Raw genomic sequence first — 15,992 nt, 5'->3', positions numbered from 1 at the left:
AAAACATACGTCGAGGGCACTACACTTTACATCAGTCAAACTCTGTTTGCCAGTGACTGACGCTGTTGACAGGCGGGAAAAAAATTCAAGTATGCGTAAAAAGGTTCAAAGCCTGCTCATTTAAGCGCGGTTGATTCATGTCCATCCCGTTCTTACGCAAAAATAGAAAAAAAAAGCGAGGCAAAAAAAAAAAAAAAAAAAAAAAATTGCATTTTGTTTTAATTTTTTCTTTCGTTTGTGTGAATTCGTAGTTTTTCCTAGATATACTTTTATAATACTTATTGCAGTGGAAAATATTGAACCACTTGAAAAAAATTGATTTCTGTGGTTTTTTTTTATAATTAAAAATGTAATTGAACTTTCGTGTCTTACTATAACCACTCTTCCCCTGCACCTGTTAAATAAACGGTTTTTTTTTTTAAATAGTTGTAAAAAATATGTGCGGGGTTTTGTTATAGGATTTGTTGAACTGTAATTTCTATTTGTTGGTCATTAATTAAGAGAAAAAAAATATTAACAGTATTAAATTTATTGAGACCGGTCTAGCGTGGACCACTGTCCAACGAGCTCAATGTCTCATGAATTTTGTATGCTCTTTTTTATGCTAAGACGAACCGTTTATAAAATATTTACAAAATAAATAAATAAATAAATACTTTGCGTACATTTTTTTAAGCTCTTGTGAAATGTATGGTGATTTTTTATATCTCATTTAAAATGACACATTCAAGGTTTGTACCCGTTTTTAGCTCCATGCTGAATGTTTCAATTTTTCAAACTTTTTTTTTCTATATTGACCTTTTATCATGCATACAGTTTTAGTTCAAATGGGAGCGACGAGGCCATTTTATATATAAAATGTAATAATGTATTTAAGCTCTGTGCCAGTTTTTGCCTCTATGCTAAGATTCTTATTTTTCAAAATTTTATTCATTTTGACCTTTGATCTTGCATAAAAATTTCAGTTCCACTGGGATCGATGGGGATTTTGTCATTTTATTTATGATGATGTATTTAAGGTCTGTACCAATTTTCAGCTCCATGCGAATTTTTCCGAACTTCCGCGTTTTTTCTTCTATTTCGACCAGGCTATGAGGTTAAAAAGCAAAACCTCTCGATTCCCCTGACCCATACTTCCTTATTCATTGCCAAGTGTAAAATAATAACGTTCGAACTAAAATATATATTTCATTCTAATGTTTCTTCGCTTTTATATTTAACGCTTCTTTTTAATTAGCAGTATCATACGTTAGTTTGAGAATGGGAAAAAATACCTCTCTTCCCCCAAGTGTACTAGCATGTAAAACAAGTTTCTCTGCACCAATAGGCACTTGGTAAAAACGCTAGCTTTAAGTGAATCCGAGATAATTCTGCGTTATATTGTAAATAAGACAAGTATTTTCAACTTTCGAGTTGACGGTTAGAGAAATTGACACCGAAACTCTCGGGAATATGCAGTTCATCTTCTTCTCTACATAGTATAAAATGAAGTCCCCAAAAAGCGTCTGTGTGTTTGAACTCGCAAAACTCAGCCGATTGCGCTGAGATTTTCACAGTTTGTTCCTTTAAGTCTTGAAAAGGTTTGCAGACCAGTTCGAAAAAAATTCGATGAATAGTTCTTTTTTTATTCCAATTTACGTCCAATTTTCACATAAATTCTCAAATATGGGGGTGAAAAATTACTTGCACATATTAATATTACGTATCGTTTGAAAAGATAGAATTTTCCGCGTTCTACGCAATTTGTTTCAATGCTCTAACTTTATTACGGCGGGAGTTATTTGCGTTATTAGCTCGAATTTTTTAGGCTTAGCTGAAATTTAGGCACTACATTCTTCATTAAATAAATCAATAAAAAGTGAAGGAATTGTCCCACAGCTTTCTTTTTGACGCCATTGGAAAAAGCGACCTTTTTCACTCCAGATCTAACTCGACCTATGGTCGAAAAAATATGCTTTTATCTCAAAAAAAAAAAAAAAAAGTTACAATCCTTTTTAAATAAAGTTTAAGAAATCTCAATTCCGTTCAAATTGTGAACCATTTTCTTTCGCATTTTAATTCCTTAAACTTATTTTATTTCGTGTTTCCATTGTTTTCGCATTTTAAATCCATCTTTCTGGATTTAATTTTTTAAAAGTATTTTAATATCTGTCGTCATTGTTTGGAGGGGAAATCATGATGTTTTTTATTTATTTTTTGCGCCTGATTGTTGAATATACGTCACTTTACACAATTTTTATTTTCAAGGTAGACCGAGCAAAGCCGGGCAATGCAGCTAGTTAAGTATAAATACTGAATACTGCATAAATTTTGGTTCTATGAAAATATCTAAGGGCAAACTTGGCATTTACAGAGTTGGAGTTAAAGGTCATAACAGTTGAAATAGTTAAGTCATTTCGTGGTACAAACATTCAGATGGAACGTAAAATATTTAATGAACAAGTCTGCAGTCATTTCAGATACGGATTTCAATTAATATGCATAGCACGTCCTGCTCTCAAGTGCTCAGAAGTTATTTCATATTATCTGTTAGTTCAAAAGATAAAAGCTAGACTAGAATATGAAGGATCAGGCAGGTGTAAGAATAGTTCGAAATATAAAACATTTTAAAAAGTGTTTTCTGACAAACTATACGTAAATATGTTCTTGCGTGATTTTTCTCGTTATAATATGAATTGTAATAAGTGTTCTAAATTTAGTGAAATGTTTCGCAAAATGCTTCAGCTTCATGTTATTGTTAATCAGGGAAGTTTGGTTTACATTTTGGATGGGGTAAAGCAAGCATGCACTCATTTTCAAAAATTAATAACTATTTGAAGAAAGAGGTGAAGGTACAAATAATAAAATAAAAAAGGGAAATTATAAATAAATTTATTTGAGCTAAGTTTTTTTGCAATTTTCTTTTATCAAATGAACTGAGTGACTTCTTACCCATCATTGCATAATCAAAATATCGTTTGTTTTTTCAGCAAGCGATATTACGGAACGTTATGACGGAATATTGGAACTAGAATAAACATTGCTGTGAAAATGACAAAATGCCACTACAAGAGGAGCTTTGGACTTTTTATACAACCAATACACGATTTTATAAATAGAAATATCGAAAACGTAAGTATGTCAACAAAACAATGTAGTGCTCATTAGTGCCCCAAACGCTGAAACTATGGGTACTACTATGCATTATTGCACTTTAGTAAAACTCTTGTTTGTTCTAGTGCACCAAAAAAGTATGAGTTTAAAAATGTTCTTAGCAAGCCGTGTTTTATGCATAGATGGGGAAAATTTAACCTTGCAACTTCTCGTAAAAATTATGTGATTCGTATCTGCTTAACCTTCAAAATGCTGCCAGGTTAGGTTTGCCCCAACTATAGACACGTTTCGAAATTTTGATTCAACTGAACCTTTTGAGGTTATAACTATACAAGAAGTAAGACATTTGTTTGCTGTTTGTCGCATTTTTTTGCTACTGGGCGATTCTCGAAAAAATGTCCCGTGCGTAACGCGGAGGTTTTTACTTTTTCCTGCTAACCACAGTGTTGCCAGATTGGGGGAAATTTTCCCATTTTGGGGAAATCTGGTGCTCTCTGTGGAAATTTTGGGGAAATGGGTTTAGAGGGAAATTCTTTGGGGAAAAGTTTTTTCTTGGGGAAAACCTGGGGGAAAAAAACTTTGAAGGAAAAAGAATTTTTTTCGTATTTATAGATTCGCGTCAAGAAGTAGAAGTTACATTGTTTGCATTAAACAGCGTTGGTTTAGCTTTGCTCAACTTTATGGAACTCGCATTAAAGTTCTGCGTGAGTAACTAGTTGATACGTGAAACAGGTAAAAATAAGTATGATGAAGAATGTTCTTGGTTAATTATATACAAAAATCATAATTTAAATGTACATACAGAAGCAGAGTAGTAAATGCAAGTAAAAAAAAACATTTGGCTATTTCTTATCTTTCGGTCAGGCACTTATGACTAATGGCGCCCGCACGGCTTTGCCTGTAGTAGAAAATTAAAAGGTCTTTTGTTCCCCTGTATATTTACAAATAATGCATGATGAATTTCTCGCCAATTGGCTTGCGCACGTTACGGTTCCACGTTAGGATAGCTTGGTAATTTACTCGTCCATCTTATGATAGTTTTGCTCGGGAAAATGTTCTTAAAATTGGAATAGAAAAAGAACAAAATCGAATTTTCGAAAAATCGCTTAAAGGTGCACACCCCCATGGTACGAACTAATTCTTTGCCAAATTTCATGAAAATCGGCCGAACGGTCTAGGCGCTAATGCGCGTCACAGAGATCCTAACAGACAGAGAGATATCCAGACAGAGAGACTTTGAGCTTTATTATTAGTAAAGATAAAGAAAGATAAAGATAAAGAAGAGATAAAAAGCGAAAATGGGAAGAAAAAAAGTTGGGGAATTATATAAGAAAATTTGGCTATTTGGGGAGAAAATTTTTTTTTTTCCAACAGACAAAAATATTAGAGAAAGTCGATTCATTTTATGAAAATACTAGTGGAAAAATAATTTTTGAATTTGGGGAATTTTGATAGAAAGCATCGTTTTTTGGGGAAAAGTTGGAAGGGAATCGGGGAAATCTGGATTTGACCATCTGGCAACACTGGCTAAATAAAGCCTTCAAAAAATAATGCTGTCGGGGAATAATACATGCTTTAATATACAGTTGAAGCATAAAGTTAATCCAATATTTAATGAATAGTTACTTGAATAAAATAAAAAACTTGGCGTTACGCACGGGACATTTTTTTTTTTTTTGAGAATCGCCTGTCTGCGTCGATCTCACACTTAATTTGAAGGAACCTTCATTTAAAGCGGAAAAGACCATAGCTCTACTGCGCGATAAATACTTTTAAACAAAATTTTTGTTTGAGCACAGCAAAAAAGTAAAAAAGATGAAGAAAATACAGATAAATATGAACTTCTTTTACAATGAGAGTTATTTATTACTTTTTTTAAAATGAAACATAAACAAATGTTTGAAAACTTTTTTATTCTAAAACTGAACGTCAAGCAGTTTTTAGGCAGATTTTTATAGGATTGTTCATTTCGGCTATTCTTTTTCTTCTTCCTACATTAAGAAGAATATGAGAAAGTTTTTGAATCCTCAAATATGTAACAGCACTGAGCTTTTTATATTTATAACCTTTTTTTAAACGAAACATAAATACATTTTTAAAAAATTCTTTGCTCTAAAATTTGACTTCAAGCAGTTTTTAAACAAACCATTATATGATGTTCATTTCGGCTATTTTTTTTTCTGCTTCCTACATTTAAAAAGAATATGAGAAATTTTTAGAATGATGAAATACGTAACAGCATATCTCTTTTTACCTGTTTGACAACCTATTGGGAAAAAAAGGGGGGGGGGGATACATACACGCACACAAAAAAAAAATTGTGGTTTTTTTAACCCAAGCAGTAGTTACAAGTGAAAGAAGATTGATATGGTGTTACACACATATATTAATGCATCATTTGTCTAATAATATCCAAATTCTTGCCCATCAGAATTGGAAAATATTTTTCAACGTCCAATCAATCACATTTTTCATCTCCTTTCTTATTATTACTCACTTCATTTGATAGAATAATAAATTAAATTGAAGGGCAAAACATTACATACAGCCAATCATGTCTCTTCCAATCTCCTGCTAAAACTGATCGTTTTTAATTGAAAACTTATTTTTTACAAGGCCTCATGCATATGTGCAACAAAGGATTCTTTACTAAGATAAAACTTTAATCTGGAAGAAAGACAAAATTTTCTGCCTCACGGTGACAGAAATTAAAGCTTGGAACTTATTATAAAGCAGAAAAATGTCCGAACTCGAATGACAGCGGAAATTTCTTCAACACGAAGTTAAAAATATTCTTTTCCGCTATCTATATGATTTCCGAGAAACTCGTAATCCTTCGAAAAAGCTATCAAATTCTTGCTCGAAGAAGAAAACTTTCTGCCGAAATTCCAAACTTCACAGAACTAACCCCGCCAAAGATGGCAACACATCACCAATACCGTCACGGTTGCTTTAATCCAGCCGATCAATATTGTTTTTCGCTATATCGACCATGGGACTGCTGCTGCCATCTCGCGGCGATACGGGACATTGATCACCCCCCCCCCCCCCCAGCGTCCTGGAGCAGGCGTAGAGAATCGCGAGAGATGAAGAGCTTATTTTAGTCACAAACCTTGTTAGGTGTGGACCGCCAAAAGCTAAATTTTGCTCGAGGCGGCGTGATTCTCTTCCTTTTTATCAGTGGACAGTTTGATAGGTGATATTGTGAATGAGAATTGTATCACAAGGTTAATTATTTTTTTACAATTACCGAGAAAGAGGATTTCTTGCTCCAAGGTAGGAGATTTTTCTTGATATATAGTAAAATATTGAACTATGCGTTCAATGAATATGCTAGAGAGACGAGAATACATAAAATGCATTTGTTTTAAATTGACTTTGTGCATTATTTTGGTCTGGATTTATTGAATTTCCTTTTACTGCATTGTAAGGCGAACTTTACGAATACTGTTATGAGCTGTAATATAAGGTGTAAAATCTGATGTAATCGTACTTAAAATTGTTTGGGTGTGTTGCTCGGTTTTTGTTCTTATTTATTAAGGTTTTTATAAATGATGCCAAACCCCATAACTTAAAATTATGCACCACTGTGATTATTTTTAAAGTCATTTTTGCCATTTATATTGTTCGAATATAAATTTTAAAGTTGTACTATGCTTTGAGGTTCAAAAGACAGCTCTTAAAGATTTCTCTGACTAAATTAAACATTTTCCTTTTTTTTTTTTTTTTGAAAAATGTTGCATTACGTTGTGTTTTGAATATTTTTGAAATAAATAAATAAACACTCATAATCTGTGCCAGATTCTGACGTTTTTCAAATGTTTGAAGAAGGCATTCTTATTTTTTAAACACATTGTGGTGGGTTTTATATCAGTCGTAGTTTAAAGTCATTTTTAACAAACTAGCGGAATTATAGGCATTTGCATATGAAAAATATACATAACTAGATCTCAAACCATGTTGCAAAACCAGAAGTTTCATGAATCTTCGAAACAAGCACTTTTTTTTTCTTTTTTAAATATCCGTACGTTTTTTCGCCTACTGTTTAAAACATCATCTATAAATTTATAATATGCTAATTTTTCTAGCAAACTAAACATTACGTTGATATTGCATAACTAATATCGAAATGTAATTGTTTAAATATTGAATAAATACCATTTTGATTGAAAAATAAAAGAATATAAATCAACGTTTAAAAGCACAAATTAGTAGGAATGCTGCATATACACGTTTTGGAGTTACAAGGAACCCCTTATTTCCATGCAAAAGTGAGCTTATGCATTGAAAGTCGGATGTCTTTTCATCCATAAACTCACTACTTAGTGCTTTTCAACTTTGATTTATATTCTTTTATTGTAATTGTCTGGTTAAAATTAAGAAAGTAATCCAATAAAGCATATTCAATATCTATGTGTATACAACTTGTAAAGAACAGTGAGTTAAGAAGGAAAAGTACTTTCAGAAACTGAAAAGCACGCGTGCAATTTTATGTTCTGAATTCGTGTTTCAATTGATTGCTTTTCACTGTACTTGTGTTCGGCACGGTAGTCATATATTTTGTACCGTTTCCATTAGTTTCATAAAACATTGTAAAGCTTGTGCTCCTGGCATAAAATAAGGTATTCTTTCTGCAATTATCATTTTAATATCACTCAAAAAGCCATTGTTTGTCATACAAATACCTCACCTATTTTTTTATTTTTATTATTGTGCATATATTTATAAGTTTTACATGATGCTTAAAATATTTCTGCTTCAATGTGTTTTACATACTCAATTATTATCTAAAGCGTGTATTACAAATCAATTATATCCATTGGCAACACGAAGAATATTTTTGGGGAAGAGTCTTGTTATCATTTACTTAGTTAATTTTATTAGCTCGTGTTATAGTGATACATTTCCGGTTTTATAATTATTCATGATTTAAACTCATTGGTCTGAAATTATGCAATGGTGAGTAATACCAATATAAAACATTTTTCTCATTGTGTTTGAGACATATTTATGCTTTGGAATGTAGCAACTATTGAAGCTAATGTCATTGTTTTAGCAACACCAACAAAAAACGGAAACCTTTTCCGTCCTACGTTAGGGGCTGTCTATAAATGTCCTGCTTTTTTTCAGCATTTTTGACACAACTGACTCTGTCACATGTCACGCTATTTTTCTTAAACATATTCTTATTAAATAAATGAATGAATAAAACTCACACTTCTCGTTGCCACCTCCTTTCCCCTTGCCACAATCTCACAATTTCATGCACCCTCTCCCCTCTCAAAGCGTGACATCATTTGTAGACCGCTTCTTATAGTATTTTTAAAAAACTGTTTACCATTTGCACAAGGAGCACAGCACATTAGGAGAGTAATCTTTATTAATAATAAAGCTGAAAGTCTCTCTGTCCAGAGGATGTCTGAATGTCTGTAGGATGTCTGGATGTCTGGATCTCTGTGACGCGCATAGCGCCTAGACCGTTCGGCCGATTTTCATGAAATTTGGCACAAAGTTTGTAGCATGGGGGTGTGCACCTCGAAGCGATTTTTCGAAAATTCGATGTGGTTCTTTTTCTATTCCAATTTTAAGAACAAATATATCATAAGATGATCGAGTAAATTACGAAATTATCATAATGTGGAACCGTAACATGAGTATAAGCCAATTGGCGAGAAAATTCACCATACATTATTTGTAAATATACAGGCGAACCAAAAGAACTTTTAATTTTTCTATTACGGGCAAAGCAGTGCGGGTACCACTAGTAGAATATAAATTTGACAATGATCTTAGTAACATCAAAGACTAGATGCAGTAAAAAGCATGAACGCCTTAGAGCAGGAATTAGTAAATGGAGAGAGCTAGTCCAATCACTGGCTAAGCAAACGCTTGGGCGAGGAGCTCAAGTCGCGTGACTCAGCAACGACGAATGGTTGACACGATTTGCGTGAAACTAGGGAAGAATACCTGATTTTTTTAGTTCGGAGTTTGTGAATCCTTTATCTTTTATGCACTGATGAAGAGGTTTATTTTTATAGCTTCGAAAAAGCTGTCTGCTTATTTTTTTTTAACTCTTTAACTGTACATGTATACACGTTGTTGTATTTTTTACTCATTTTTTAGTTAAGTTGTTCGACTGATTTTTTATAGATTATATTATAGTACTATCTTATGATTCATAAATATTATTGGATAAGATTTCTTGCTTTTAGAGCTCAGTCTATACCTTAGAGTCAGAAGGACGTAAGTCACATTATGGTCATTTTACTGGGGAGAGGATAAATCTTTTCTGGCACATGCAAAGGATGAGACGCGCGCTCTTTTAACCCTGGTAAAAATTTGAAAAGGATTAAAAAAAAAAAAAAATACGTTCACATCGCTCGATGTGGAATAGGCTTCTACATACAATACACTAATAAGTGAAAACTCGCAATATTTGGACTTACGTCCTTCTGGCTCTGAGGTGCAGAGTTTATAATATAAATGGAAAGGCATTGCCCTACATAATTATGGAACTATGCATGATATCATGCATGACATTATTGATGAAAATCATAGCATAAAAAGTGAATCAATTGTGGGATTTTGTAAATGGAGTCCTATCGGAGAGGTATTTTTGAAGATGATTTATTTTAGATTAATTTATGTTACGTTTTAAAGCAACCGCGCAAAATGAGAAGCCATAGTAGTTTAATTGCAAGATCTTCCAAGTTTCTATTACTATTATCTCCCTGCTACCAACAAAGCTTAACCCAATTGAAAGATATAGTTCTACAGAGAAAACTGGCTCATGAACATGATTTGTTGAAAAATCACACGACTTTTTGACAAGTTATAAATAGTAACGTTGTTAACAGTATAACGATCAAGTATGTCACTGATCATGTTTTCGATGGTTTTAAAGATTTATTTCATTTAAGACAACACAATGTGAGTGCGTTTTTTCAAAGAGCGATGCAGCCAGTCTTCGCAAACAGCCGGATTTGAAACATGATTTCTTGAAGTATATTTCATGTTACTATCCAATTTACAAACACACCCACACACACATATATATAATAGCATAACACACATAGCCATATAAATGCACATTCTCATAGACACGACAGCATCCTCATCATACACGATTATTTGAATTTTTTTAAGCGCACGAAGAAAAACACATTGGTTTTAAAAGTAAGAAAAAATATTTATTCACATTTGCAGCACTGAGAAGCAAAGGATTTAAGTGACAAAAAATAAGAACTAGGATGATACTAATTTCTTTGGTCATCAGCATTCGGTGACAGTAAAAATGGTTTCTTAGGAGATGAATTTTGATTACAGATCTTGTTATTTGTATTTGTTTTAAATGTAAGGGAGAAAAACATTGGTTTTGAAGTGAACGAAAAATTATATTCATGTTTGAGACACTGAGAAGTATGCAGGTGTAAGTGATTAAAAAAAAAAAGAATGAAAACTCATGCACACATATGGTAGGAAAGTACCTCCAAGTTTTGTGGCAAGATCTGTTAAGGACAAAACTTTCCAAATGGAAATTCATATACGATTCATACTTTGTCCTCGTTTTTGTCCAATTCTTGCTTTGTAGATTACCCCCTTGCTTCTCGCTGCAACATGCCAATAGATTACGGTTAAACTCTGCCAAAAACAAAAAATAAATAATTGAAATGCAGCAGAAAATAGAAATTAAATATAAATTAAACCATTAAAAGTTACAGTTTCGTACTGGATGCATCTCAGCATTAACAACGAGATTTGTGTTGTAATTTAAACCATAAAATTAAAGGCATGCAAAATATTTTTGTCGCTTACCAATGTCCGGGAACTGTAAGCAGTTACATTTGGATCGCCACCCAAGCTAGTCGCGTTCGTTCACCACATGGTACAACATTATTGTCTAGCTTCTAGCAGGTACGGGCTGAAAAAACTCAAAATGACACTATGTTTTCTGTAATAAATTTTTCAGTCTTGCTCATATTGCCAGAATGAAAGGATAACAGCCCAAAATATGGCGATTTTGCCAAAGCCTGAAGTATGAAGATATTCTGTCTGCTGAACCCTTCTTCTCATATTGGCTACCGAAAGGGACTTTATTCATTTCCACGAAATTAATTAAAACTTACAACACTGAAAACAAACGAAATCTCATTTGTTGTTGTTGTTGTTGTCGTGTGCCAGCTAGGCTGACAGTTTGGTTTGCGCTGCTTCACTTTACCAATTGTACCGTAAGTTTGTGTGAAGTCCAACTTCCACAGTACACACATGCTATAAAGACAAGTTTATAGGGTAGGCAACCATTCACAGTATAACAACACATTCACACAAAGAAAGGACAAGGACAGAAGAGAGAAAGTACGTCCATGCCCGAGCCGGGATTCGAACCCAGAACCTTCCCATTTGCAGCCAGACTTATCTGACAACGTGACAAATCGGTCGGCACGAAAATCCAGTAATATACATTTATTTTTAAAATTAGTCGGATTTTAAAAAAATACATGTACTAGCATTAAAAGGAATGAAAATATGCAATGTACATTTGCTCATAGTCCGAATTCTTGTTATTATCTATTCATTTTCAACTTAACGATTCTAACTTCTATATTCAACTTCTATTTTATCTTTCAAAACATTTTGAAGACTTTACTGTAGACATTTATTTACTAAAAGAATATAAATTCTGCTTCTGAAAACTTTCAATCTTTTTTCTCTTGTAAAAATATAACACTACGTAATGATAACATTTTTCATTATTTTATGTATCCTATTCGTATCCAGCTTTTTCTGATCTTTAGCTTGACTTGCAGAAAAAAGTATTTGTCCGAAGCAGAAAGCAATTTCCCTTATCAGTTTTGACAAGACATCAGTTTTTTAGGAGATGACGAAAATATAACGGAAGCAAACTGTTTTCTTCAGTTATAAAAGGAACGTATGACTCTGATGTTTTTCAAAATCCGACATTTTATTTATTAGATCAAAGTTTTCTTTATTCAATAGTAGAAAAGTATTTCCGAATTTTGAAATAGAAAAACGCATAAACTTAAAAATGTTTATCTAAATATGGAGTAGATGTAAAAGATTTAAAAGCACTCTATTAAAAGAATATCTGCCAATTGAAACATCTCTCCACAGTAAAGAATATCTCCCAATAATAATGAACTACATGTAAATAGTTTTAAAAAAAGTTTGAATCCTAAAACAAATCAGTTTCTGAGCATAATATTGTGAAAAATGCTTTCCAATGTAAATATTTTTTCCTGAAGAATATCGGGAAATATGAGGTAAATAATTTACAAAAGAAATAATAAATTATGATGCATGAAGAAATGGTTCATTAAAAAGTTACAGTATAACAAATATGTCAAATTTTTGATAACTAACCATGACTACATAACCGTAACTTGGCCAGGAACTCACTTGACCAGAAATATTTAACCATAAATTAAAATTTCCTGCTGCTGATTTATGATATATCTTTACGTATAATATTTATATAAGAAAATGAGATATTTTTGCGTTGTAGGGGGTGTCTCTGGAAAACGGCAAGCTCTAATATAAGAAATTTTGTAGGCAGGAGTAGTTTTTGCCAACGTTGTGCACTCGTCGGTCAAGTTTTAATAAATTAATTTAAAAAATGTTTTATGTGATTTTCAGCACTTTTTATTGCAGAAACGCCGAACAATTGCTGTGTTATTCTTGAATTAATTATTGTAACAATGAAAATTTACTGAATAATTCAGTTCACATTCGAAATAAATGTTCATTGTTTTGAACTGTGCTGTTTTCTATACATTTCCGTATGCTTATAACAACATTTATACCATCGCCAAACTTTTTTGAGGCTCTTTGGCGTAAAATGGTGATTGGTTTAAAAAGCGGATCGTGCGAAAATCTGAAACATCTAGTCGCCGATGGAAGCTTTATTTGTTTGAAAAGTATTTCATGTATCTTTATTAAAAAATCATGTGGAATTTTTAAATTCAAACTTAACTGCGGTTACATTTCATCTATGCAGTTACTTTTGTATACATCATCCCATAATATGTTAATTGCTTATTTAAATACAGTGAAACCCCGATTTTACGTCCCCCGAATCACGTTTTTCCTGCATTTAACGTTTTTTCACAAGGTCCCATCATCAATTTTACTGCTATGTATTTCCCGTACTTAGCTTTTTCCCGTATTTTACGTTTTTTAAACCCAGTTCATTGAGAAAGTTAAAATCGGGGTTTCACCGTAAACATAAAAAGATGACGTATCTTTCATACAGTTACATTTCATCATCTTAAGTGAAAAAATAAAAAAAAAAAATGATTACGTCAGAAACATGTTTTTGCCTCGAGCCGGCCTATTCTTATACCCCATAATGTTCTAGAAATTTCTTCCTTGGATTCATGAGATAGAATTATGGAAGTTTTCTCATTTTTACTGCTGAGGAATTGGAGTCAGCAGCTAAGAAATGTTTGTGTGGGTTTGTTTCTTGCCTTTATTACTTTTCTTTTATGTGTCTTCTGTAACATTAAACGCAGGCGGCAGTCTTGAAAGTTTGTTTCGATCAAAGAAGTGATGCTTATTTTAGTTATTGAAGGAAAAAATATTTTATTTCGTTTATCTCTTTTATCTTGTCACCACTCTCTTCAAATAAATTTAAACAGCATATCTTACACTAAATCTGAATATTAAAAAGATAAATGGTATATCTGCTACAACGTTCCATTTTGTTTTACACGTCATTTTGATTCGAATTTTTTTTTTCGATTCTTGAATACAGTGTATAGAGAGATAAGAAGTTCTTGAGCAATTTCTGCTTGATTTAAATAAAGTTTTCCAAAAAGGTCCAATTTGTTTACGTTTTAATGGTGAGATGCTCATTTTAAAAACCATTTGCCTCTTAATATTTTTAAAAATGGGTTTTAATAGCTTATAAATATAGTATTTCATGGGAAAATATAATTGAATGAGACCGTTAAGGAGAAAAGTAGCCATAAATAAAACTATTTCAACCTATCCAGCGAAATTGTAACTTCTCTATAATGGACAAACGTTTGGAAAATAATTTAAAAGTTTGAAATAAGTACTAGTAGTTATTTTAGCAAACGTAACCTTCTCTAAATATATTGATATAGGCAATTCCAAATTTTAACAATGAGAGAAATAACAATTGAAAACAATAAAGTCGCTTACCTGTTAGGCTTATTAGCTAGTGGTTCTCCGCAGTAGAATAATCGCGTTGATAATGTTGATCGTTTCACGTAAGGAAATACTGGAAAGTCATAAACACTTCTACTAGGAAGACAGCACAATATTTTAATTACGGTATAGTAATTATTTATATCTTACTATTTACATAACAAACGCCATATTCTATGAAAACACAATATCACAGTTCTGTTGTTATTACTGGTTTCAAAAAGTCTCTGGCGACGAGAGTTCGTTTTAGTAGGAGTCTACTTTTAGTGCCCTCTGCCGCCGTCGCAATAGTTATCTCTATATATTTAAAAACTGTTACATGTTGTTTAAAAGCGTGATTAAATTGAACTGCTTAATAATTTAAAATATGTTCGAAAGTAAGTAGTTAACGATTACTTGCTTAATAACATAAACGGTTTATTAAAGTCATACTCAGAGTGCGTTTATCTAATATGGGTTTTAAAATCATTAAAAATGTTTCAAATTAAAAAAAAAGTAAAACTCCATTAATATGGTCAGGACTTATATGTATATCTATTTTTCTTTCAAAGGCAACATCGCGTAAGACAGTCCTGTAGCTTAGAAACAACATGATTGTTTACCTCAAGGCCTTGAAAGTCACACAGTCGTCAGTAATTACATTTTCCAAACCATTTCGAACTACCCATGACTGTCATAGCCGATCAGTTACTACGTCCTTGCTTACATGTGAGTAAAAAATCACTGAATAACACATTTGAGTGACATTTCAAAAAGCAAATGGGAAAATGGGCGTAACGTTACACGAATTCTGAAGTGTGTATCATCATTGTTTAAAAAACTCAAATTGTTGGAGGAACCTTGCACTATGGTTTCAGTGGAATTCAAAGCGCCTGCGTATAGATGAGAATCCATGCACAGCAGTACACTCTTATTAGCGGAACGTAAACCAACCTTGGTAGCCGAGCAGTGCGAGTCAGTGAGTTTCGCATTCTGGGTTCGGACACCACGCAGTTCATGTCCTCTCTTAGTGCAATAAAAATACCGTGTGTCTGTAGTAAAATAAATAAATATTGTGCATTAAAATATTTGGTGTATATTGCTCGTTTAGGGGGTCCGGGACACAAAAATCGTCAAATTTTGCAATTTTTTAAAATCATTTTAAAAACTACTCCGTTATCTTCTGCTTCAAAGGACTTTTGAATCTTGTTTCTATTTTAATTACAACGAAAGATAGAATTATTTTTGTTGCATGCATTTAACTAATATTGCATTTAACTTTAAAAATTTAAACGCGTTTTTCTCCATGATGCGATTTTTCCCGATTTCTTGCATTCAAACTCTAATAAGTCAGGAACCGAAAAAGATAAAGTAATGATATTTGGAGTATATCTTTTTCAAACAGTTTACTTTAATATTTGTTCGGCGAATTAAAGAAAAACTTTTAATGCAAAAAGAAAAAAAAAATTTCTTACAAAAAATGTATCTTTGAAATTTTTAAAACTTTTTTCTTCAAATATTTTTTACTTTTATTGAATTAATATTTTTAAAATCGCCTAATAAAAATTAAATTTTAGATATTTGTGCATAATCTTTTGAAAAAAAATTGAAAATTGACCAAGAATTTTTTAAGTTATAGCAATTTAAAACAACCCTATTAAAAAATAATAAATGTAAATAAGAAAAAAACTGCTTTTAATATTTATGTTATGATTTCGCTTAGTAAATAG

The sequence above is a fragment of the Uloborus diversus genome, chromosome 4, assembly GCF_026930045.1.
Source record: "Uloborus diversus isolate 005 chromosome 4, Udiv.v.3.1, whole genome shotgun sequence".
Lineage (NCBI taxonomy): Eukaryota > Metazoa > Arthropoda > Arachnida > Araneae > Uloboridae > Uloborus > Uloborus diversus.
Note: the sequence above shows the minus strand (reverse complement) of the source record.